We start from the raw sequence: 23,920 nt of genomic DNA on the forward strand, positions 1-23,920 counted from the left end.
TATAGTTCGTGTTGACCTGAAGCATTGCTCGTAGTTGTCTTCCGATATGGGTTCATGGTTGTCATGTTATACGTGTCGTGGTTGTCATGATGATTGGGTCATGGTTGACATTTTACATGCGTGAGTGAAAGCACGACCCATTAACATGATAACCACGGACAATATATCACGAAAACCACGACCTATTGTTATATACACTATTTCCATATTTGGGTCGTGGTTCAAATGCATAAAGGCTCATGATTATCATCCACATTTGGGTCGTGATTAACATGATACATGGGTTGTGACTGTCATTGTATATGGGTCATGGTTGTAAGGTTGTATAGGTCGTGGTTGTCATGATACATGGACCCTGAATGATATGATATATGGGTTGTTGTTGTCGTGTTATATGGGTCGTGGTATACATGAAGCATTGCTCGTAGTTGATATAGGTCGTGTTGTCATGTTAAATTTGTCATGGTTCACAGTTGTAATGGATTGTGGTCCTCGTCCACGTTGGATCGTATTCGACAACCACGACCGTATGAGGAACACGACCCATACAACATTGAAACCACGATCCATATGTTATGAGAACCACGACCCGTTGTTAAGTTCAACATCCATCGTGGATGACAACCACGACCCATACAACTTGCAAAGTCTTGCGCACCACAACCACGATCAAGGCAACATGACAACCACGATCCATATAACATGGCAACTACAACCCATATAACATTACAATCACGACAATATAACATGAAAACATCGACCCTTATAACATTACAACCACGACCCATATAACACAGTAACTGCCAGAAGAGAAGCTTAGTGATGCGCAAGACTCTGCAAGTTTCTTTCACTTAAGTTTACAATATAACAAGAAAACGTGGCCCTTTGTAACACCCTGAAAATCGGGGGTCGAGCAGAAGCTCAGCTCCCGAGTTCCAACGCATCACTTATGCAACATAGATAATGATGATTGAATGTTGTTCATATTAGTGCATTAAACATGAGTGGGATTATACCAAAACAACATATCATACTCCAGAGACAGTTAAATTTCGCAAGCGGAAGACTAATAGATTTATAAAATATATAAATTGTCGCAAGTCTCTAGAGTGTGAACATGTTACCAGGTTAAATATATACATGTATACTCCAAAAATGGACAAAATGAATATATATGGTGTTCCAAAAGTGCAAAATAACAAGTGTAATGGCATCTAATCAGCATCCCTGTAACCCCGTCGATCAGAACATGGTCTACATAGACCCGCTTGATAGCTGCATATAGGAGAAACCCTCATCATCATAAAAGTCCAGCTCCGCCTCATACGCATCGCCATCATCTGAAACTAAAACAGGGTCTGGTGGGTGTTTAAAACACCGTCCCGTAACGTGGGAGTGAGTGATCAACTCAGTAGAACAATAAAGCAAAGGTTAACATGTTCTCAATTCAGTCAAGCAGAATGATAAAGCATTACAATTAAACATTCCTAAGTACTCTGATTAATGCAGGAATGGTATGTATAAATGATGCATGCCCTCGCCTGCACTCCCTCTGCGATCTTCATCTAACGGTCGCGCATGTCAGTCACTTCCTCAGTGCTCTGCCCAACGCCAAACGGCACATGCAGTGCGGTGCATGAACGTGATTACCAAGTTCTTATTAGTCCTTTTCATACAGCAGGATTGGGAAGCTAAGGTACCTCCCTTATATCAATTCTCAAACAATGATCCATTCTAAGGTCGTCAGTCCTAGCAAATCTCATATGATGTTACAGTTTTAGGTCGCTACAAAGGGCTCATCACCTTATCAGTGTAGGCTTAGTTTGTACTCTGGTTGCTACGGAAAGACTCATCGCCTCAACGCAGTCTCAGAGTACACTCGAGGTCACTACCACCTACACCCTACCAACTGGCAGTCTATTTTCGAAGGCTCGTCACCAACCCGACTAGGGACCACAGCCAGGCTGCGCAAGGGTAGGCCGACAGCTCGAATACAATGTCCCATACCACCGTATTCGGCTCACGAGTTTAGGTTGCTCACTGGTCACTACGGGGAGGCTCGTCACCCTAGCGTAGGCCGACAGCTCGACCACAGTGTCCCATACCACCATGCTCGGCTCATGAGTCTTAGCGGATCGAGGTACCAAGGTTAAAGGGATTTTCCACTGGTGAGTTTGGTACCTTAGATTCAAGCAGTAGCGTCCATACATGGTGAACATACATCGGGTCAATTGGGTTACTTGACGAGCTCGACTGGTACGAGCGCACGCTGAATTGATCGACATGAAGTGCACGAGCACTCCGTGTACTCGAATTCACCAAACACATCAATTGTGGCGAGACTAATGCGGCCACTCAAATAGGAATTGTTACCGATTGCCTGGACTACATAGTAGTCCCAATCATATTCAAATAAAGCATATGGAGACATGTGATAATCATATAAGCATTTAGCGAACATTTCCAACATGAATCTCATTCGAGCATTTCATCAAACACATTGCACATATTGCCATATATTGCGTTTCATCCATAAATTTGCATAATCGGAATTTAGGTTACAAGAAGGAAACTATACATATAGATAAGGTAGCTGAGAATTCTATCTCAACTCCCTTATTAAATATAGTTCAACGAACAATACCTCATTCAAACATTTTATCAATCACATAGAACATGTTATTATACATGTGCATTTTATACATAAACCACGTAGTTGAAATTATGACTACATGGAGGAAATTATATACCTAGGTAAGGTAGTTGGGAAATCCTATCTCAACGCCCTAAATATATACAATTCATTGGACCATTTCTCATTCAAACATTTCATCAAACACTTAGTTTACACATTCCATCATATATGAAATAAATTAGTTATAACCTATATTATAGCAAATTCTTCCACCAAGGAGTTGCCACCCATACAACAAGCATGTATTCTCAAACAATAATCATGGCAAGCAGAAATCATAATTTCATATTCATTTAAGCATTTCAACAAACACATGGAAGGCATTAAAATCAACATAGTTTACATATATGTGTAATATACGGGAAACATCGCATCTAATCACATGTGGCAGTAATCAAGTCAGTCATAAACCATTACTGACATTGAAGGCCTTGAAAACCATAACCTAAACGTTTATAGTCCACACCTTTCGCCAGTAAACGTGTAACACACTCAGTTTAAATACTAAGTCTTTGTTTACAGCACAACGACAACCTATAGCATGAAACAGGTCAGCTATTTCACCATTTACTCTACCTGAATCCCTAAAACAGATTAGGGTTAGGATTTCTTATCCGAAAATGGAATCAGAATCGCCAGTATAGCGATACAGATAGGTCGGTTCAGCACGTGGAGCGATGGGCTCGGATACCAGGAACTCTCTCCCACTTCTCTCTCTCACTTTCTCTCTCTTTCCTTCTCTCTTTGCTCTCTTCTCTCTCCTAGGGTTGCAAAATCGTATGGAATGAGAGAGAGAGGGTTTAAGGACTGATGGAAATGGCCCCAGGGCCAAGGTATACTTAGGTTATATCCAAATACGGACTGTTCCGGTCCAACGGAGCACTTCTGGTGGCCCCTTTTCCACGTGCGGTCGGACTTAAGCTCCTTGACATTGGATCTAGGTCAAGCTAAGTTTTCGTTTCGATCGGGTTTACAAATCAGCCGTGGCAGACCAGTTTCAGTTTAATGGTCACCGGCACTCGATCAGGGCCACAAGTACACCGACATGTGTGGGACATTTCTCCTGATCCGAGAGTGTATTTGGGTCAGATTCTGACGGTCTGAATCCTTATATTTGGCCCGCAAGTGACACGACTCAGATTACTTAAATTCGGATTTTATTTCTAAAGATATCCACGTTTCTCACACACTTTGCTCCAGGCTCAAGTTGTGCATTTCTAGACACAATTAAGACTTGATTTCTGAACGGGTTGTCAAGTCCAGTAATGCAGTCATAACTATATAGTTTTGTGGTTATCGGACTTTCGACGTGCGGTCCAGGTCCGATACGGAGTTTCGGTGCGCTCCCGAGAGTAACTGGGTTTAGGGATGAATTCTAGATTTCAGGGTAATGTAGCGTCAATGATACTGCACGGTTTGGGTCTTGCAGATCTAGTGCTAATTGCACAGAGAATCTAGTTTAGCGCTAAATTAATTCTCATTTAGTTTCTAAAGGATTTGATCCTATTTGATTTCTGCCTGAGGTGGTACTTGGGCCTTTGTAGTTTGTATAGAAAGTGATCCAAGCTATTAATACTTAACTAAATTACGCCCTAATTACAACAGAATAAGGTCCTAGGGCAGTTCTACATCCAAGGACGTCCATTGCCAAGTTGGGAAAAATCTGGGATGTTACACCCTTATAACCACTTTAATGGGTCATGGTTGTCATGACGTGGGGATTGTAGTTTCCATGACATATTGATCGTGGTTTCCATGACGTATGTATCGTTTTCTCTTAGGCCTGTGGTTGTCAACAATGATCCAACATGGGTGACAACCACAATCTATTACATATATGAACCACAAAAATATTGACACGACAACAACGACCAATATTAACACCACCAGTGATCTAGTTGTTCTTTTTGCAAATCTCTCAAACTCTACTCTCATGGCAACAATAAATTCACCGACGAACATGTTCTCCACATGTTAATAACTATGACACATATATATACATGGGATTTTCGATATCTACATATGTCATGTCCTAACTTTGATGGGCAGATTTCCATACACTTCAACGAGAACAGATCAAAATATGTGGATGGGCAGATTTCTATACACTTCTAGCTCATAAGATAATTTCTCAACCACACCTCTCTATAAATACGACGGCGGGTAGAAAACTCTCCACCCCTTCAGAGGGAGAGGGAGAGCAACCTTGCTGTGTTATTCATGGTGCTTCATCCTTAGCCGTTTGTGGGATCAACGCGTTGACTTGAATGACCAGAGAAATATCATGAGTTCTTTTTCGACCTACATTCCAATATGGTTGTGGATTGTTAATTAATAATAAGAATATCTTTCAAAATCTAACATGATCGTAATTGTATTACATAGTTGATCGCTGATGTAACCAAACAAAGGGTCATGGTTATCACGAGTTCTAAAGGATTGTGGTTGTCATGCTACACGGTTCGTTGTTGTCATCTATGCTGGATTGACGTCAATAGTCGAGACCGACCACCCACCATGTGATTCACGATCCACTGTGCCAGTCAAACACGATCCATTATGCAAACCAACGACGATCGAAACCACGACCGTGGTTGTCATGCTATAGAGATCGTTGTTGTTATCTACACTGAGTTGTGGTTCACATCCACGATCCAACATTCGTCCTATCCACGACCCTTCCCTTTGGAATTAGCACCACATTCAATTGCAGGAAATCGCATTAATGTTGCTACCTACCCGTAATCCTTTCGAAATCAAAGCGACGCTTCGGAATCACCACCCCCACATTAACCATTAGTTGACCAGCCTATAAAAGTGGTACTTGGGTTTCATTTTTTCAGAAGCGAATCCGAACCAGAAGTCCTTCTCACATTCTTCCTTCATAGGTGATCCCTTCCCTTTCTTTAGGAATGTTGACGATCTTCTTGAAGATCAACGGCCAAAACCTGAAATTCTGAAGACCATTTGGTGCGCGTGGAAGATCAACGACCCCTTCTCAACAGATTTTTTTTGGCTCGCTGGGTCTTCTTTGAAGAGAACTGTTCTTCATAATCGTTGCTGATAGTAGTCGTCAGTGATTTCAAGGTAAACGTCACCACCCCATATTATCTTCCACTTAATTCTGTGTTCTTTTTGCAGATCTCTCAAACTCTACTCTCACGGCAACAATAAATTCACAATCCAGCGTTCTGACTAGAGAAGTGAGAGTGCGGTTGTCATGGGTCGTGGTTGTCATGTAACATGGGTCGTGGTAATCATGTAATATGGGTCGTTGTTGTTATGTTATATGGGTCGCGGTTGTTGCATGTTCACCACGACCCAAAAAACATGATAACTATGACCAATGACAACCATGACCCATATTTCATGATAACCACTACCCATATAACATGCCAACTAGAACCATAATTAAAATACAATATGAAGAACAGTTCTCTTCGAAGGGCACCTAGTGAGCTGAAAAGCACTTTTGAGAGTGTCCTATTTAAGCTTCACCTTCTCAACTGAGTTTTTGGTCAAGCTAAAACAAGACATACTCAAAAGAGTTTTTCATCTCACTGGGTGCCCTTCGAAGAGTATATAGCTCTTCATATTATATTTTAATTATGGTTGTGGTTGTCATGTTATATGGGTCGTGGTTATTATGAAATATGAGTCGTGGTTGTCATTGGTCGTAGTTATTACGTTTTATGGGTCGTGGTGGACATGGGTCGTGGTTATAATGTAATATAGGTCATGGTTATCATGTAATATTGGTCTTGGTTGTAATGTAATATGGGTCGTGGTTGTCAATGTAATATGGGTCGTGGTTGTAATGTAATATGCATCGTTGTTGTCATGTAACATGGATCGTGGTTTTCATGTTAAATGGATCGTTGTTCGAATGTGAAATAGGTCGTAGCCCTAAAATCACAAGACAAAAGGATGGGCTGCACGGACAATAAACATACTTCAATGTGGGCCCATATGGGTCGTGGTTGTCATTTTATATGGGTCGCGGTTGTTACATGTCCACTTCTAATAGTGGGTCCGTATTTTATTTTATACTGTAGGCAAGTTGAGAAGGTTCCCATGCTTACCGGGTTCCCATGCACATTGGATCTTGGTTGTCACGTAATAAGGATCGTGCATTTCGCATGCACGTGAGTCGTGTTCATCATGTTACATGGGTCGTGGTTGGCAAATGTTATGGGTCATGGTTGTCATGCCAGATGGGTCATGGTTGGCGGACGTTATAAGGATCGTGCTTTTCACTGCCCTGTGAATCCATGACCCATTTTGGTTGAAAACCACGACCCTTTGAGTGGTTCCTAACTGTAAATCACGAAATCTATATAACTGTGAACCACGACCCATATAACTTGTCAACCACGACCCATATAACATGTCAACCACAATGCAACACAGTGGGGCCAATGAGTTGGGACTATAACGCGGCCCTTACAATCACGACCCTCACCACGACCTACATGACTTTCCGTTGCATCCGAAAAATACATTAACTGTGAACTCCGCAAGATGACTAAAAAAATCGACAAGAGGACATTGGATCGTGGTCCTGATGAACAATTGATCACGACTGTACATGGGTCATACAACGTCATTGCCAACCACGATCCATATACCGTGAATACTACAATATATGTAACATGAGAACCACAACCCATATCAGCTGACAACCACAACCTGTCTAATGTAACAACCATGACCCTATCGTGTGATCGTGGTTCACATGCACAATTGACCGTGGTTGCCATCAAATTTGGATCGTGATTACGATGAACAATGGATCGTAGTCGTATATAGGTCGTTGAACGTAGTTGCCTTGAAGGAAGAATGCGAGAAGGACTTGATGCCTTCATTGTATATGTTCTCCATTATCTTAATTGAAAAAGCAATGAAATCCATTAATGATTAAAGTGTTGCAATGGGTCATTGAACGTGGTTGATAACACAACCCATTTAAGATGACAACCAGTATCCTGCATTACTCACAAGTTGGACCCATTCATTTTTTATTTTTTTTACAGAATAACCAATATTGGAAGGAGTATGGGTCGTAGGGCTATATTATGCTATTATGATGGAGAGTGTGTATGACAAGGGAATGTTTACTTACGATGGTGGAGACTCAAAGGGATTTGTTGTGAGTGATGATATCACTTATCGACAGTTGCTAGATAAAATACATCAGATTACGAAGACTGCGTCGGATGAATTTGATTTAATAATATTAAAGTTGTGTACGGTGATGCAATTCGTGGATTCCTATGCCCACATACAATTAAAGACAATGAAGATCTCGAACCATATATGTTATTCTGTAGACAGATTCTTTCAACATAAATACCATTGTATACAGAAAAAGTGAGGCGTTGTCCTTTTGTTGAGGATTACAACTTAGATTATACCTTACATTCGAACCCATCGTCTCTTCATTCGCAGCCTTCAAGCAATGATCGGATAGTCGATGAATTCGATATACCTGGCCCTTCAAGTAATGATAGATATCACGACTAAGGAGTCAACGACTACGATATAGGTGGCCCTTCATGTAACGATATACATTATGATTTGGAGAATAATGATTGCGATACACCTGGCCCATCAAGTAGTGATAGATATCAGGATCGGGAACTCGATGATTGCGATATGGGCGGCCCTTTAGGTAACGATACACATCATGATTTGGAGAATGATGACTGCGACATACCTAGCTCATCAAGTAGTGATAGATATCATGACCAAGGACTCGACGATTGCGATATAGGCAGCCCTTCAAGTAACAATCATTTCAAGGAACAGCTGACCAGTGTGATCTCCAAACCCCATCCATTAATGATCCGTTTGTTGATCCATCCGTGCAGGTCAATCCGCAGCCTATAAATTTAAATTTACCCATATCGGTGCATGAAGAAAATGGAGATATTCCTAGATCATTGAATACCGTCTTTGCCTTATCTGATGATGCTTTTGTCAATTCAGATCATCAAGGATATCTAAAATTTGTGGAAGATCTAAATGAAATATCTGTCGGGCAAGTGTTCAAGGACAAAGGTTGATTACAATATTGTCTATGTAAATATGCGATGTGCCGCAGGTTCCAAGGCAAAAGACAATGCATTGCGATTTCAGCGGATGAGTTCCAAGTGGCCACACGGGGAATGACTGATGTAGTGAATCTAAGAGAAATGAAGTGTACGTGCAGTGAGTTTGGAAAAATGTTGTTGCCTTGTGTTCATGTGATTGCGGCCTGTGATAAGTATCAGCTTGATATGTACAAATACTGCTCTCCATTCTACTTCAATGAAATATATTGTAAAACATACAAAGAGTCAGTTTACCCAGTGCTTAACAAGACACAATGGAACACTTCAGAGGAAGTGAAGGTTTTATGTGAGAATATGAAGCCTCTGGAAACGAGAAGATCTGCTGGAAGACCGAAAAAGGTTTGAATTACATCCCAGAGAGAAGATATGTCAACACCCAAATGCTCTAGACGCAAACGAATATGACACGATCGGCGTTGATGCATTTTCGTCCCTGCTGGCTGAGGCTGATAATGACTTGATATGTTGGTTTATTTTTGTATTGTCTGCGATAATGTAATTTGAACTGTAATATATATATATACTTATTGATTCATGAACCTTGATGCATGTTAACCACGATCCACGAATTCTTGTGCATTTGAACCACGACCCATTGAGGAAATGGTGAGCTTAACAACGGGTCGTGGCACTCATGACAGGTGGACCATGGTTGTCATGTTCTATGGGTCGTGTTTCTCATAAGATCGTGGTTGTTTGCAATGATCCAACATGGACGACAACCGCGAACAATTACAACTGCGAACCACAACCAATTTAACATGACAACCACGACTCAGATCAACTACGACCATTGCTTCACGTATAGCACGACCAAAATAAAATGACAATAACGACTTATGTATCAATCCATTTTAGGATCCATGTATCATGACAACCAAGACCTATCCAATGACAGTCACGACCCATATTTCATGTCAACCATGACCCAACGTGGATGATAATCACGGGCCTTTATGCATCTGAGCCACGAACAGAAAGATGAAAATAGTGTACATAACAATAGGTCTTGGTTTTCATGATATAATGATCGTGGTTGTAAATGAGTAGTGCAAAAAATCAGTGCAAGAAACTAAGATCTTACCATATCAAATGATAACTACGATCAATGCTTCACATCAACTACGAACCATATTACACGACAACCACGATCACTATAAGAAGACAACCACGACCCTCTGATACTTACATTCAAGATCCAAATTTCATCACAACCAAGACATATACAACATTACAACAACGACCCATATCAAACGATACCACGACCCATGAAACTTTGATCAATAGTGGGTCGTGATTGTCCCTTGCGTTGTGTCGTGGTTATGATGAATAGTGGATCATTGTTGTCAAATGAGAACAACGACCCATATGCCGTGACAGTCACGACCCATTATTCATGTAAACCACGACCCATGTCATCTTCACGACCAATCTGCAATGCAAACCACCACCAAACCTCACTAGGTACTCGTTGAAGAGAATTGTTTATGGTAAGACAGCCATGACCGATCTAACATGACAAATACATCCCATATTACATTACAAACCACGACCCATATAACCTAAAAATCTCGATCCATTGTAAGACAGCCACGACTGATTTAACATGACAACTACGACCATAATCACATTTACAGTAGGAAGAAGATCTCTCTTCAGCCGACAACCAGCGATGCAGAAAAAATCTGTAAACAAAAACTATATTGAGAAGGTCAGGCTTAAACAAGACATACTCGCAGGTGTTTTTCAGCAAAGCTCCCTGGGTCCCGTTGAAGAGACTGTTCTTCCTATTGTGTTGTGATTATGGTCTTGGATGTCATGTTACAACAGTCGTGGTTGTCATGTTGTATGGGAAGTATTTAAGCTCAACTGCGATGATTTCAAAGAAATGCAAGAGTTGCGAAGGACAGGGCAGAAGGAAATGGAAGAAGCTAACGTTTTTCTGCTGGCCGGGTGCCCATTGAAATTGTCGAGTTGGCGGAGTTCGGAAATTGTCTTCAAAATTTCCTGTGGAGACCGTTGAGCTTCAGGAAGATCGTGAACGTCCCTGAGGAAAGAGAAGAGATCATGAATAAAGGAAGAACGCGATAGGGGCTCTATGGTTTCTTCGAATATCTCCTCCATTATTTTGAATGAAAGAGCAAAGAAATGCATGAATGCGGATTGGCTTGTGGAAGTATCACCAAAGTACCATTGTAACAACGTCGCTCTCTGGCTGTTGGTCCCTGGATCTTCGCTTTTCTAGGAAAACAAAAGAAGAAGAAGAAGAAGAGGGTCTTTTAAAGGTAAATAAATGCGACATTTGCCCCTTCCGAAGCTCATGGTGCTCGTGATCGGTGCTCTGTGGGCCCTACCATGATGTATATTCTTCGTCCATGCCGTTCATCCACTTTTAAATATCATTTTATGGCTTGAACCGAAAAACGAGAGTGATATAAATCTCAGGTGGACCACACTATAGGAAAATTATAATGATTGGATATCCACCATTACAATCCTCCTAAGGCCCACTGTGATTGGATTATCTCTCGTTTTTGGACTCCTACCATAAAATGATTTGGAGAAATATATGGACGGCATGGATGAAACACAAACGTGGTGGTGGGGCCCACAGCGCCGAGCACTAGCATTGGCCGGTGTCCCGGGGAGTAGCAGATCCGTCCGTTTCTTGGGGGTTGCAACAACAGGTGCTTCTACTTCACTCCAAGACCGTACAAGTCCTGAACCAAGTTCAGGGGCATTTTTGTCTGAAACAATCTCCAAAAGCTGTCAGAAGGCCCTTCCAGGAATATACGGAGTGTCGTAGCTTTCTAGGTAATTTGCCCAAACTTGGAGGCGAGTACGGTTAATTTCCCTTGAAATACTTGACAAAATGGTGAATTTAAACTGACAACATCCGCTGTACATTTTTGTGTTTCTGAAAGTTAAAAATTGCTTTTAATTTCATTTCCTTATTACTTTGCTTGCATCTAGTGTTTGCTCCAACAGGAAGATGCCGAAACTGGCAAGCAGTATGTATTCTCGCCTTCGGATAGAATTGATTACAAGTTGCAGGCTGAAATTATGGTCGAAGCATGTCTGGCCCCATATTCCTCCAAGGACATTGCACTACAACAAAAGCTGGATTAGCTGACAATGTGCGTGGCTAGTTTACCGGCGCTAATTAAAATGGGGCGTCGGTCAGTGATCGGGTATAAATACCATACGTACCAAAATCCCTAACCCTTTTTCTCCCTTATCCCGACTCTCTCTCTCTCTCTCTCTCTCTCTCTCTCTCTCTCTCTCTAGATGCAGCGATAGCCATCGCCATCTCCACCTCTACTATCCCTTTCTCAATCGACCCTCTCTCTCTCTATTTCCCCTTTTCCCTCTCTCAATCGACCATCTCTCTTCGTTTCCCCTTTCTCAATCCACCTCTACTCCTCTAGGGTTTCTCTCTCTCTCTCTCTCTCTCTCTCTCTCTCTCTCTCTCTCTCTCTCTCTTTCTTAGGGGTTTTTAATCTCTATCTCTCTTTTAACATGTCTAAGGATGAGATACAAGGATCTCTGCAATCTGATGTATGATATGGACATCAAGGAAGCCTTAGCCACTTGCATCTCAAGCATTCAATGGATCTCTCCATAAAGCACAAATATCTCCCCGAAGATCTACAGGTCGTCTCTCTGTATATATCTGTCATCCATCTGTTAGATCGATTTTTATTTTTTTTTCCAGATTTTGTCTATGATTGTAGGTTATAAAACGAGGTGCAAATGATTGAATCTGTGAAGTTTTCATCAATCTTTTTTTAAATTTTGGTTATGTTATGCTTTGGCACCTTACATGCTCGATTAAATGCCAAACGGCCCAAACTTGTGGATTGTCCTTTTCCATTCGTTTTAGTTCTATTGAAAACGAACAGTTTATCAATTTTGTATAATATTGGAGGTTGTAAACTTTACTAGTTCAATACTTTCAAGTTGTGCACATGCTTCATCAGATTGCACGACCATCTGACTTTAATTAGTGTCATGTTCTTGCAAAACTACTTCATTTACCTCATTTTGTGAGGTTCTAGCATAAGATGACAAAGAAAGAAACATAAGAAAACAGGCTGACAAGATGAGCAACTCAAGTAAAAAATAATATAAAGAAAGATACTCAATTTGTCTTATCATAGAATAGTATAAAAGAAACGAGCACAATGGAACCATTTAGGAAACCACCATTTCATAGCTTTCACAGTTAAACATAAGAAAACAGTTTGAAAAGATGTGCAAATCAAAAAAATAACTACAGAGGAAACTACTCGATTTATCTTTTCATAGTATAAAAGAAATTAGCACAATTAAACCATATAGCAAGCCACCATTTAATATCTTCCACCCTTATTTGGAAGGAGAACTATTGTAAATCTACAACAACAAGTCCTTTAAAAGACTAACCTGCTTTGTGCAGCTTGGTGTAAAAGAGAGGAAACCTCCTTGATGCTACACACGTCAACAACTGTAAGGTCAGAGACGTGTATTTCCATTTGAATCATGCTTAATTGCATATTGCTTTCCAAGCATGCCATTGTCCATTCATATTGGTGAAGGAACTTTCACAGAAGAACCCAAGAGAAGGAAGTAATGGGATGGTTGGTCCAAGTCAAAAAGCCATGTGGCTGAGATCCGTTTCCACAGAGAATGCTCCTCGAGTCGAAAATGCAAACTGTGTTCTTCCAAGCATGGATTGGGATCGGTTGGGCAGACAAACTTCAGTCCCAGAGTCTCAATTGAATGTCGATAAGAAGCCTGTTCTAGATGAGCTGGAGAGCATTGTGACGATTAAACAGGCGGAGGCTAACATGTTCCAAACACGTGCTGATGATGCAAGAAGAGAAGCTGAAGCCCTGAAATGTATTGCAATTGCCAAGAACAAAAAGATCGAGGAGGAGTATGCCAGTCGAATCACAAAGTTATGTTTATCTGAGGCTGAGGAAAGATGCAGACAAAAGCTTGAGGAGCTTCAGGTCCTAGAAAGATCACACTGTTTTCTGAAGACAGCATTTTAGCACCTATTTTCTGAAGTGGGAGATGAGAACAGGGTTTGCAAAGGAGCATCCAAACGCACAAGATCAACTCCCGTTTGGATCAAAGACAACACTAGGCCACAAACATCCTTTACAAGGGTGCATCGATGGATGTGCTATGCCCCAAAAATTTCCTTCATAGAATTTATACTGACTCTGATTGAGAGCTGCGAACAACCAAGGATTAAAAATAAAACATAGCCAATGGGACACCTAATGGAAGAGCCCCATTGATTGGATAAATTATATTGTTTGGTGGAGAGGATTTTGGGTCTACCCATCCACTGTCGGTCCCAACATTTCAATACATATGCCACTCAAAGGTGGGCCAGACCTGTACGGAATATTGACATGAAACAAAATGCGGTAAAATATGGGTAAACATTGGGCAGGTCTTAATCATATGATGATACTATATTTTTCTATGCACTTGTCTTTTTTTCTTTTCTGAAAATAGTTGCTATATTTAGCTATGCACTTGGCTTTTTGTCTTTTTTCTTTTATGAAATTAATTGCATATGTAGAGGTTATAGTGCTCCTAGTTACACTGGTTCATGTGGACAGTCCGATTGAGTGACCTGAACTGTTCATTAACTCCAGAATACATTTCATGGACTACCATGCTAAAATTGCACTGATCAGATGAATTATAGTCATCCATTTTTCAAGCCATGGATAGGGGTAAACATTGGGCAGGTCTTAATTTATATTTTTGTCGCTTCATTTATATGCTTTCCTAGAGAAAAAAGATCATAAGTATGCTTATTAGTTTCAGACAGGGATTAAAGGTGTATTGCCTCAAGCCTTCATCAAGGTTGGGTAAATTCAATTCACAGCAGTGTTTTTCCATTGAAGCTGGTTGAAAGATGGACTCTGCTACCTCATGGTTTTTGGAAATCTGGGTGGGTTTGAAGGATGATGTTAGGTATGAAAATGGTTTCATTCATCTTTGCTTTTTTGGGACAGTGGTGAAGCAATCAACGACAGAAATACTATTTTCAAAGAAAACTAAATTGGTGCTTGTTGTCAAAGGATATTCTTGCAACTTTGTTTCTTGGGTGTTGGGTAGCCCATCTAATCTGGTGCCTTCGAAACTGTTTTTCTCAATTAATGAAATCAAGAACATATCTTCAGCAGCCCATTTACTAGGGGTTGATGTCTGGTAGGCAGCTGGTCATTTGTGAAACATGATTCACAAAGCTGACCCCAAATAGCTGGGACAAGGATATGATGATGATACCATCTTTTAGCCGTTGCAGTTAATCTAGCTGATGTTGTTATGAGTCTGGTGCTTTCCTATGCTTTTGCAGATTGGGATATTAACTTGATGTGTATTTTCAGGAAGCCGCAGCATATTCTCGAACCTGGCAGGGGCACTTGCAGAATTTGCTGGGCTATGCTTGCTCTGAGTACTGTGTGTATAAAATGATTAAGGTATGCATATGAAACCTTAGGCATCTTTTCTTTATTTGTTTTCCAATCTTTTCTCTGACCAAATTACGCTCTTGTCCTTTTATCATCTGTTCTTTCTTTACCTGGTTTTACACAGTTAGTTACTATTGAGCGAGGTATGTGACTGTTATCGTTGATTTTTGCAGTCTTTGCAGAGTGTGGTTTTCAAGGAGGTATGTTTTTGTAAATTCCTCATGGATCCCTCTTAAATCAAAATTGTTCAACTATTCTCCTGTAAATCTATTCCAAGATATCGGTCTTACATTCCAGTTAGGTTGCACGCACATTTCATGTTTTTTGCATGTTGTAATTTTGTTATTTGCATTGGTTCAAGAAATCAGGAAATGATGCAGCTGTCCTTGTTTTGCATAGGGGTTTCGAATATAGGTCATGGTTTTGAGCTTTTACAAATGTATTTGCCTTTTTTGTAAGAAAATAGTTCATCACTTAATGCGCCTGTCTTTACAGTTATCCAGCCATTTTGGTGGCCAATTACGGGTATGGTCCCTGATCATTTGGTCTGTTCCAGGTTTTGAAAAACTTCATTCAGTTTTCAAAGGGCACAGCATCTTTTCAACAACGCTCGGAAAAACTTAAAATATTCACAACTGGGAGAACGCAAGATTATCGAATTTTATTTTATTTTTCTTAGCAAGTAACAGACTGTGTAGAGAATTTAATAATATTTCTAGGGACAGCATAACATTACGAGGTATAGCACAGATAATTAAAAGAGTGGTTTTTTATTGAAATGGAATTTGATTTCCAATGTCTTAGCTCACAATTGTTGCCTCTGTGCAGTTTTTCTTTGCGGTTTCAAGAGTTGGGAGTGGTGGATCAACAATTAACGTTGTTCTTTTCCTGTCTGAGATCATGGGCATGTATTTCGTATCATCAATTCTATTAATAAGGAAGAGTTTAGCAACTGAGTACAGGTATTCTGTCTGCCCATTATTGCTAGCAGATGAAGTTTGTTCATGGTTGTGCAAAATCATTTTTGCCAAATTCCTTTCCGTGGTATCATGTGTGGATCGTGCCTTGATATCACTTGTTTATTTTCCATGTTCTGAGAACATAAATTTGCTAGCAGATTAAGTTTGTTTATGATTGACCAAAATAATTGTTTGCCAAATTCCTTACATTACTTGGTATCATAGGTGAAACCTTTTTGTTCCTTGATATCACTTGGGGCATGTTTGGATGGCTGGCAATGGAAAGGGAAGGGGGAAAATCATTATTTCCAAGAGCAATATTTTCCCAAAAATTCCAAGATTGGATTTCTTATTTGGATGACAAGTGAAAATCTTATATTTGTAAGACAACGGTCACATCATTTCATTTGCTACTATGGAAAGGCACACTAATTGCTTGGAATCCTCTCTTTTACCCAAACATCCCAAATTGTCACATTGATGGAAAACCTTCTCCATTTCCTTTATTTTCCCTTGGGTTCCATGTATCCAAATATTGCCTTAATGGAAAAATTCCCGTGGTCTCAAAACATCAGAAATTTGCTTTGGTGCTGCTTTGGGTTTATGAAAAAAAAAAAAAAAAACTTATCATACCAATAAACACAAACTTGATCTGGCACAATTTTGTAGCAAGAGAAGAAGGAAGAAGAAGAAGAAAGAATATGAATAAAAATAACAAAAAATAAAAAAATTGTTTGGGACATTTCTCGGGTCCCCGGAGGATCATCAGGGGGCAGTACTGTCAGGCAGCCAACATTTTTCTGTGGTGTTGTGGGAATGCAGCCAACCTATGGGCGTCTCTCGCTTTGGACTCATGGCGTATGCATCATCATTGGATGTCATTGGATGCTTCAGTTCATCAGTCATCGACACTGCTATTCTTCTTGGTGCATTTTCTGGTCATGATAGACTTGACGCTACCAGCAGTCAGCATGTAAGATTTCCTCCATGCCCTGAATTTTTAATAGTTTCTCAGGATGATTTATGCAGTCATTTGGATGCGTTGAATTGCAAAGATTACTTAAATAGAGAAGAACTGACTGAACTGTAATTAACTTAGCATTCACAATGAGGAAGTAGACTTCAAACTGAGTTGCATACTTTTCAAGTGCAACTTGATAGTAACATGATTTCAATTTAGGCCCTAGTCCTCAATATCAATACTAAGGATGGTAATTGCAATCTGGTTAATCCACTTCATTGAACTAATTACTGGTATTCTGTTTGATAGTGCATCCAAATGCAGCTTTAATGATGATTTTTGGAGTATTTCAAACTACATAAGTAATAGTTTCACATTGTCAAACTACAATAATGGTGTGAACTTAAGATACTTCAATTGAAGACTGACATGCAGATGTTCATGTAGTTTCTTTGTTAACTTTCTTAGACTTAAGCTAGAATTAAGCTTCAACTTCAATGGGTTCTGCCATTTCAAAATAATAAGAAGACAACTATTTTAGTGCTCTCTTGTTTCTTTCTCATGACTGTCCTTTTTTTAATTGAAAAATCATTGTTTACTTTTTTAATTGAAAAAAGAATGCGTCATCTCATTCTTTTTTTAAAAGGTCAAATGGGGCGTAGTGCATCATTTTATTCATGGGCTTTTTGGGGAATTGTTCTTCATTTGCAAGTTCCATTTCTTTTCGGCGTCCCCTTTTTTGAGAGATCTGCACGTTATGTTATTCACTTGATGTTTAGGAGAACTGGTCGGCATCTTTTTCTTACTGATAATGATGAAGGGGAGCCTCCACTGTTGCAGCACATGGAGGATGATTATGGTGACCTTTACTTTATGTATGCTTAATTACCATCCAAGATTTCAGTTCTGATGCTTTTGCTAAACCACAGAAATTTGTCAGATGTCCTTCTCCGGGAACTAGGATACATGATCATGATACCTGATTTTTCTCATGTAGGTCTGCTCTGCGTGCATTCAGACACCGAGTGGTATATTCTAATGTCGGTTATGATCGTATCCCCTTCTCGGGTTTTCTTGTTGCTGCCGTCTGTACTGCTGTTGATTATTTATCTTGTCCTAAGCACCCTGCTTTTACTATATTTGTTTTTCATGACTAAGTTTCAATTAAGATATTGTTGGGTGGAGAACATCAATCAGACGTAATTGTGAACTGCCAAAGGTAATACTTGGATCTTTTTCAAGATTTACTGATTTGTCTTCAAATTCTAGTTCAGTGATAATGACGGATCCAGCAATTGGAGATGATGGTTCTGATACGCTAGAAGGTCTGTACTGTCATTGATTGGTTGGAACAAACACCACTCACCACTTAAAAATGAGCCAATCTCATTGGAGTTAATCTTATATGTACAGATTAAAAGTAATTTTGATAACAAACATTCATGATATCTAATGCATAATTATGATTGAGGGTGTGTTTGGTTGCACCAAATATCAGGAATTTTCAATGCACACTCAAATGAGAAGAACTTATTTTTAAGTGGGCACCCAAACAGGATCATAATAAAATCATTTTTCCCTATGATTTTCAGGAGATGAAATCAGTCTTTCATGAGACTAAAGGTCAGGTCCGGTGGATTCAATCAAAGTGGGAGGAGGAACACAAAAGGCTTGGTGAGAAACTGGAAACTTACATAGGTTGATGTTCTTTGGTTAGCAGGAAAAAGAAAAACAAGAGGGAAAAAAACTTCTGACTTTCCTACTTTATTTAAAAGAGAAAAGCTCATTGACCAGTTTTTGCTTTTTGTCACCTCAGAACATCATATCAACAGCCTGGAACAGGCTGCATCTTCCTATCATAAAGTGCTCGAGGAAAATCGTACACTCTTCAATTAAGTACAAGACCTTAAAGGTTACTACCTGGCATTTGTAGGATTGAAGGCTATATTGATTTTGTAGGAGCTTTGAAGCCTAATATCAACTTTTTTTTTTTTGTCATTGTTGCAGGGTGTATTAGGGTCTACTGTAGAGTGAGACCCTTCTTACCAGGGCAAGCGGATGGCCAGACTACTGTAGATTATATTGGAGAAAATGGGAGTATCATGATTGTAAATCCTCTTAAGCATGGTAAAGATGCAAGGAGAGTATTTTCTTTTAACAAAGTGTTCGGAACAAATGTCACACAACGTATGTTCTCTTTCTCAGAGAAGGTTTCTTTTATGAAATAAGGGGATATATATGATTTCTCCATGATATAATGGGAATTTTTCTGAACTGACTTTCCTTCAATATACCAATGAAAATACCCTGCATTTTAGAAATGGTGAAAATACTTTTCTATCAGAATAGACTCAATAACTGTCATGAACATTTTGGTTTTTGCCTAAATACTAATGTTGATATGTGAGACTTGGAATTTTGTGAGGTTACACCCTTCATAATATTCTTGTAAGAAACAAGAATCAAGTAGTTATTCCAGAAGCAGATATTCTTGTCATTATCTACAGAAATATCCACTACTCTTCAATCTCCATCAAACATACACTTATAAACATACAAGTAATTAGGATAATGTCAAGAAGTAGATCAAATGAGGAAAAAATTCTTCCTTTTCTATATATAACTGGACAGCCAATAGGGGTTGTGCGGCTGTAGGTAGGGTTGTCAATGGGTAGGGTCCTATTAGGCCTATTTGAATGCTACCTTTTGACTCTTTTTTTTTTTTTTTTCCTTGTGTGCAGGATTTTAATCAATTGTGCCTAAATTTAGGCCTACAAGCACTTCAACCTTTTGACGCCACTCGTGCTAGGAGTAGACCATATAGAGGATTTGTTATTTGTTATTTGTTATTTTTAATTCAAGACCATTTTCAATTTATTGTAAATATATATATATATATATATATATATATATATATATTGTGTAGTAATATAAACTTTGTTTAATATTCAGTTTTAATTGTATTGCATCATTTTTTATATTTCAAATATTAAAAAAAATATAGGTTTCAATTGAATTATATATAATAAAAAAATTATTGGCTTGCTGGGGCCTGTCAAATCAATACAAAGACTTTTGCCGGCGCTTGTATAGTTTTTAATCAATGCTTATCCATGATAAAGTGTCCAGAAATGATTCTTTTAGCGGCGCTTGGAGAGACTTTTCCTGGCGCTTCTTTCAGAAATACTAGCAGCCACCAAAAGCGCCGTAAGAAAACACATAATTACCGGCGCTTGTAGCGTAGCTCCGGCAAAAGCTTAAGCGCCGCTAAAAGAATTGACAGCGCTTTTGGGGGCTTTTATCGGCACTCAGTAAAAGTCCCATTTCTTGTAGTGTTGCAGCACCAAGGTGTCATGTTCCCAAGAGATATCGATGCAACCCAAGCAGCATAAGGCTAGGGATGCCTCATCCGAGTCATTTAGTTGTGGAACCCAAAATTCGATTGTTACTGGTGTGGACAATATGCCATACCCCTTCAAAGTGGAAATTTTGCAGGTTCGAATGAGCGGGTGGAAGAAACAAAGGAAAAGCTAAGGTCGGTCTTGCTGGAGACTTTTGGCAATGACCCCAATAACCTAGCTTTGGCTTCTGGTGAGAGGCTGGAGACTAGCGTGGTTGAAGATACTCAGGAGGGGGATGTTGTTGCTGAGAGCAAGAAGAGTTAGGATTCATATATCCCCTGCCAACAAAACCATCCTTCTTGTTAGGATGTTGAAAGAACACAATGAGGGATGGAAACAGCAGGCCCACAAACACTTGAGGTCATGCCTCCTGAGGGAGAAAGGCAACACACACGAGGCATGGCAAGGGATTGCAAGTCATGAATTTGGCTCCAGTTTCCAAACTTGCAGCCCTGCTGTTATGACTACTGACTTTTCATATTGTCATGGCTTTTCCATTACGTGGTTCGAGGGTAGTAGCCAAACTCAAGAAGGCAGTTTGGTCAGGTGTTTTCCCAAAGAGATTCTCTTTCTCAGATGTATTCCTTCTCTCGTGCTTTTTTCTATTTCCTTGTTTCCATCATTGATGCCGATGTCGATGCTGATGTCGATGTCGTCCTTGTAAAATATGTTTCATACGCTTTTTAGATTTTAAGTTAGTGTGGAAATCCATCATTGGTGTGATTAAATTAGTAGATTGCAAATCTAAGAATCTCTTGTGCTTCTTCACCAACTGACGATGATCGCACTGGTTAGTGCCAATGGTTTTTGCAGGCTCTATGGTCTAATGAAATAGTTTCCTCATCGCTGGTTGGATTGTTTTCCTCTCCAACATCTTGTTGAGCATAATAGGAATGCATTCAACCCTGTTGGATTGGCTGTGACATTATAGTCGAATATTCGGAGAATTCAGGCCAAGTGCAGGGATTGACTATGTTTTAGTATCAATGATTTGGTTGATTAGATCAATGGTACAAACGACTTTGCCTCTATAAAGTATCAATTAGGACACGTTTGGAAGAACTGTTGAATTGTATTGCAATCATTGGTGTAATGAAATGAAATAACCAAATTGTAGTTTTAGGTTATGTACCATAGTTCTAAAACCTTGTGGCTTGACTCGAAACTTGCCTGAGTCAACTTGACTCAACTAGATCTCGAGCCAAGTCACTGAGAAACTCATTGACAAGCAAGAGTCAGTTGGGACTTAGTAAGACTTATTGAGTTGGCTTGCTAACTCAGTGAAATGACTTGACGCGACTAGAACTGAGTCGCTGAGTGAATGACTTTTTAATGGACAGAAAAGAAAAAGAAAAAAGTCAACGCCAGAGATGAGACTCCAATGCCCAACCTTACAGGTGAAATTCGCCTTCAGTTATCTTGTTTGCAATAGAATGATCCCTTTATTATAAATTTTTTTCCTTGATACTCTTAGTATTTTAAACATATATCGTAAGTGATAGGCCTGGTCATGAGCCGAGTCAGCTCGAGAAACTCGATCGACTCGACTCAAAAAACTCAACTTGACTTGCCTTGATTCAGTGGGACGAGTCAAGGCGAGTCATATTTAGGAGCTCAAGTCAAAAATTGAGTCGAGGTCGAGCACTGGGTCACTCAACTTGACTCGCCTCGAAACTCGACTTGACTCATACTGGACTCGGCTCTATAAATAGTTTAAAAAAAGAAAATCCTATTTGACTATTCTCTAACTCACCCGGACAACTGCCCCCCTTTTCTCCCCCTTTCTTCATCTTCCCAAAACTCTCATTCCCAATTTCTTGAGTCTTTGGATGATTGCAAGAGCCATCTTCCATCTTCAATCTTCCTCTTTCTACAAGCTCTCGATTCAATCTGGTATGCTTCCTCCTACCGTTTTGTGACTCTAAAAGTGGTATGGTTTGGATTAAGGAACGTTTATGGGCTATAAGTTGGATTTGGGGGTTGGGAAAGGGTTAAGATATGGACTTAGGGTTGGGATTTTGGGTTTAGGATGTATTAGAATTTGAAAATTGGGTTTAGGGGCTGTACGTAGGATTTATGTGCAAGTACTGCTGGTAGGGTTTTATGCATTCAAAATGTTGCAGTTGGGTGATGCAGGACACATGATTTAATGCTAACATGCAATGTGGGGATTATGAAAGAGTCCATAAAGTAAATCAATTAACAAAAGATGCTAATCTATTAAGTAATTAAGAGTAAACAATAGGAAATAAAATCCGATTTAACCTAAATCACATGCCCGCATGCAAGGAAATCACATAAATTAATTAAAACAAGGCTCAATGGAAGGATAGAACTTGTAATTTAGTATAGGCATGTTCCACACTCAAGGGACAGAGTTCTAGGTTTATGATTAGGATTAGGAAGGGAAAAGTCTGAAACTTGAAAAATTAGGGTTCATGAGAATTAGGGATTTTGGAATTAGGGTTTTTAGAAATTGGAGAAAATAGAAAATTGAAGATATAAGGTTTAGAAGGTTGTAATGGAAGGGAAAAGAGGAAGACAAGAGAAAAAGAAGAAGAATACCTTTCGAAGAAGAGAGATGAATGATGTACCTTGGGGAATCCACCATTAAACAAGCTTCTACGCTTCCACAATTTAATTGAAAGGGATATATATATATATATATATATAAACCTAAAAAATAAGGAGGAAAATTTCTTCACACGAGAGCTTCTCTCTCTCTCTCTCTTCCTTCTCAAATCTCCACTAGGGTTGGAACTCCACCCACCCTATGCTTTTACAATTAAAAATTCGAAATTAAAAATTCAGCATAATTATAATTATACCCTCACTTAAGTAAAGTGGCCCATCATCCAAAATAAGAAAACCAAAACATGTATTATTAATCTTAACCATTAAATAAATTTTAACAATAACAAAAAAGAATAAAAAAAGCAAGATCAGAATTCAATGGTGTGATCGACAAGATCTAACGGTTGGATCGACACAAAATAGAAATCCTATAGCTAAAATGATCTCCTAAGCAAGCCACATGCATCATCCCAAAGTAGGGTCTTCCTGATGCATGTCCAATGCATGCGAGGTCTTCAAAATAGCTCGACGGGCCCCATTTGAAACTCATCTCTCATCCACAAAGAAAGTTGCGTTAATGTTGGTAGTCATCTCTATTTCTGGTACACCCAAGTGGGTCCTATGATGTCCCCATCATTGGGGTTACAAGGTTTTGGTTTGGGTTTGGATGGAAACTTTGGATAAATTAAGAGCTATGGCTGGATTTGTAGGGCTAGAAAGGGTGTTGGTTTGAGATGG

At 39.5% G+C, this 23,920-nt stretch overlaps 2 long non-coding RNA genes across 2 annotated transcripts; both read left to right on the forward strand.

Annotated features, from left to right (window-relative positions):
- Window positions 1-11,920: 11,920 nt before the first annotated feature.
- LOC131247732 (uncharacterized) lies at window positions 11,921-16,948 on the forward strand. The gene is made up of 3 exons (XR_009172009.1): window positions 11,921-12,462; window positions 15,204-15,296; window positions 15,412-16,948. It is a non-coding gene; the product is annotated as an uncharacterized LOC131247732 (long non-coding RNA).
- An 874-nt stretch (window positions 16,949-17,822) lies between these two features.
- LOC131247743 (uncharacterized) lies at window positions 17,823-20,086 on the forward strand. The gene is made up of 3 exons (XR_009172019.1): window positions 17,823-18,082; window positions 18,205-18,426; window positions 19,949-20,086. It is a non-coding gene; the product is annotated as an uncharacterized LOC131247743 (long non-coding RNA).
- The last annotated feature ends 3,834 nt before the right edge of the window (window positions 20,087-23,920 follow it).

This window comes from Magnolia sinica, chromosome 1 (genome assembly GCF_029962835.1).
Source record: "Magnolia sinica isolate HGM2019 chromosome 1, MsV1, whole genome shotgun sequence".
Classification (NCBI taxonomy): domain Eukaryota; kingdom Viridiplantae; phylum Streptophyta; class Magnoliopsida; order Magnoliales; family Magnoliaceae; genus Magnolia; species Magnolia sinica.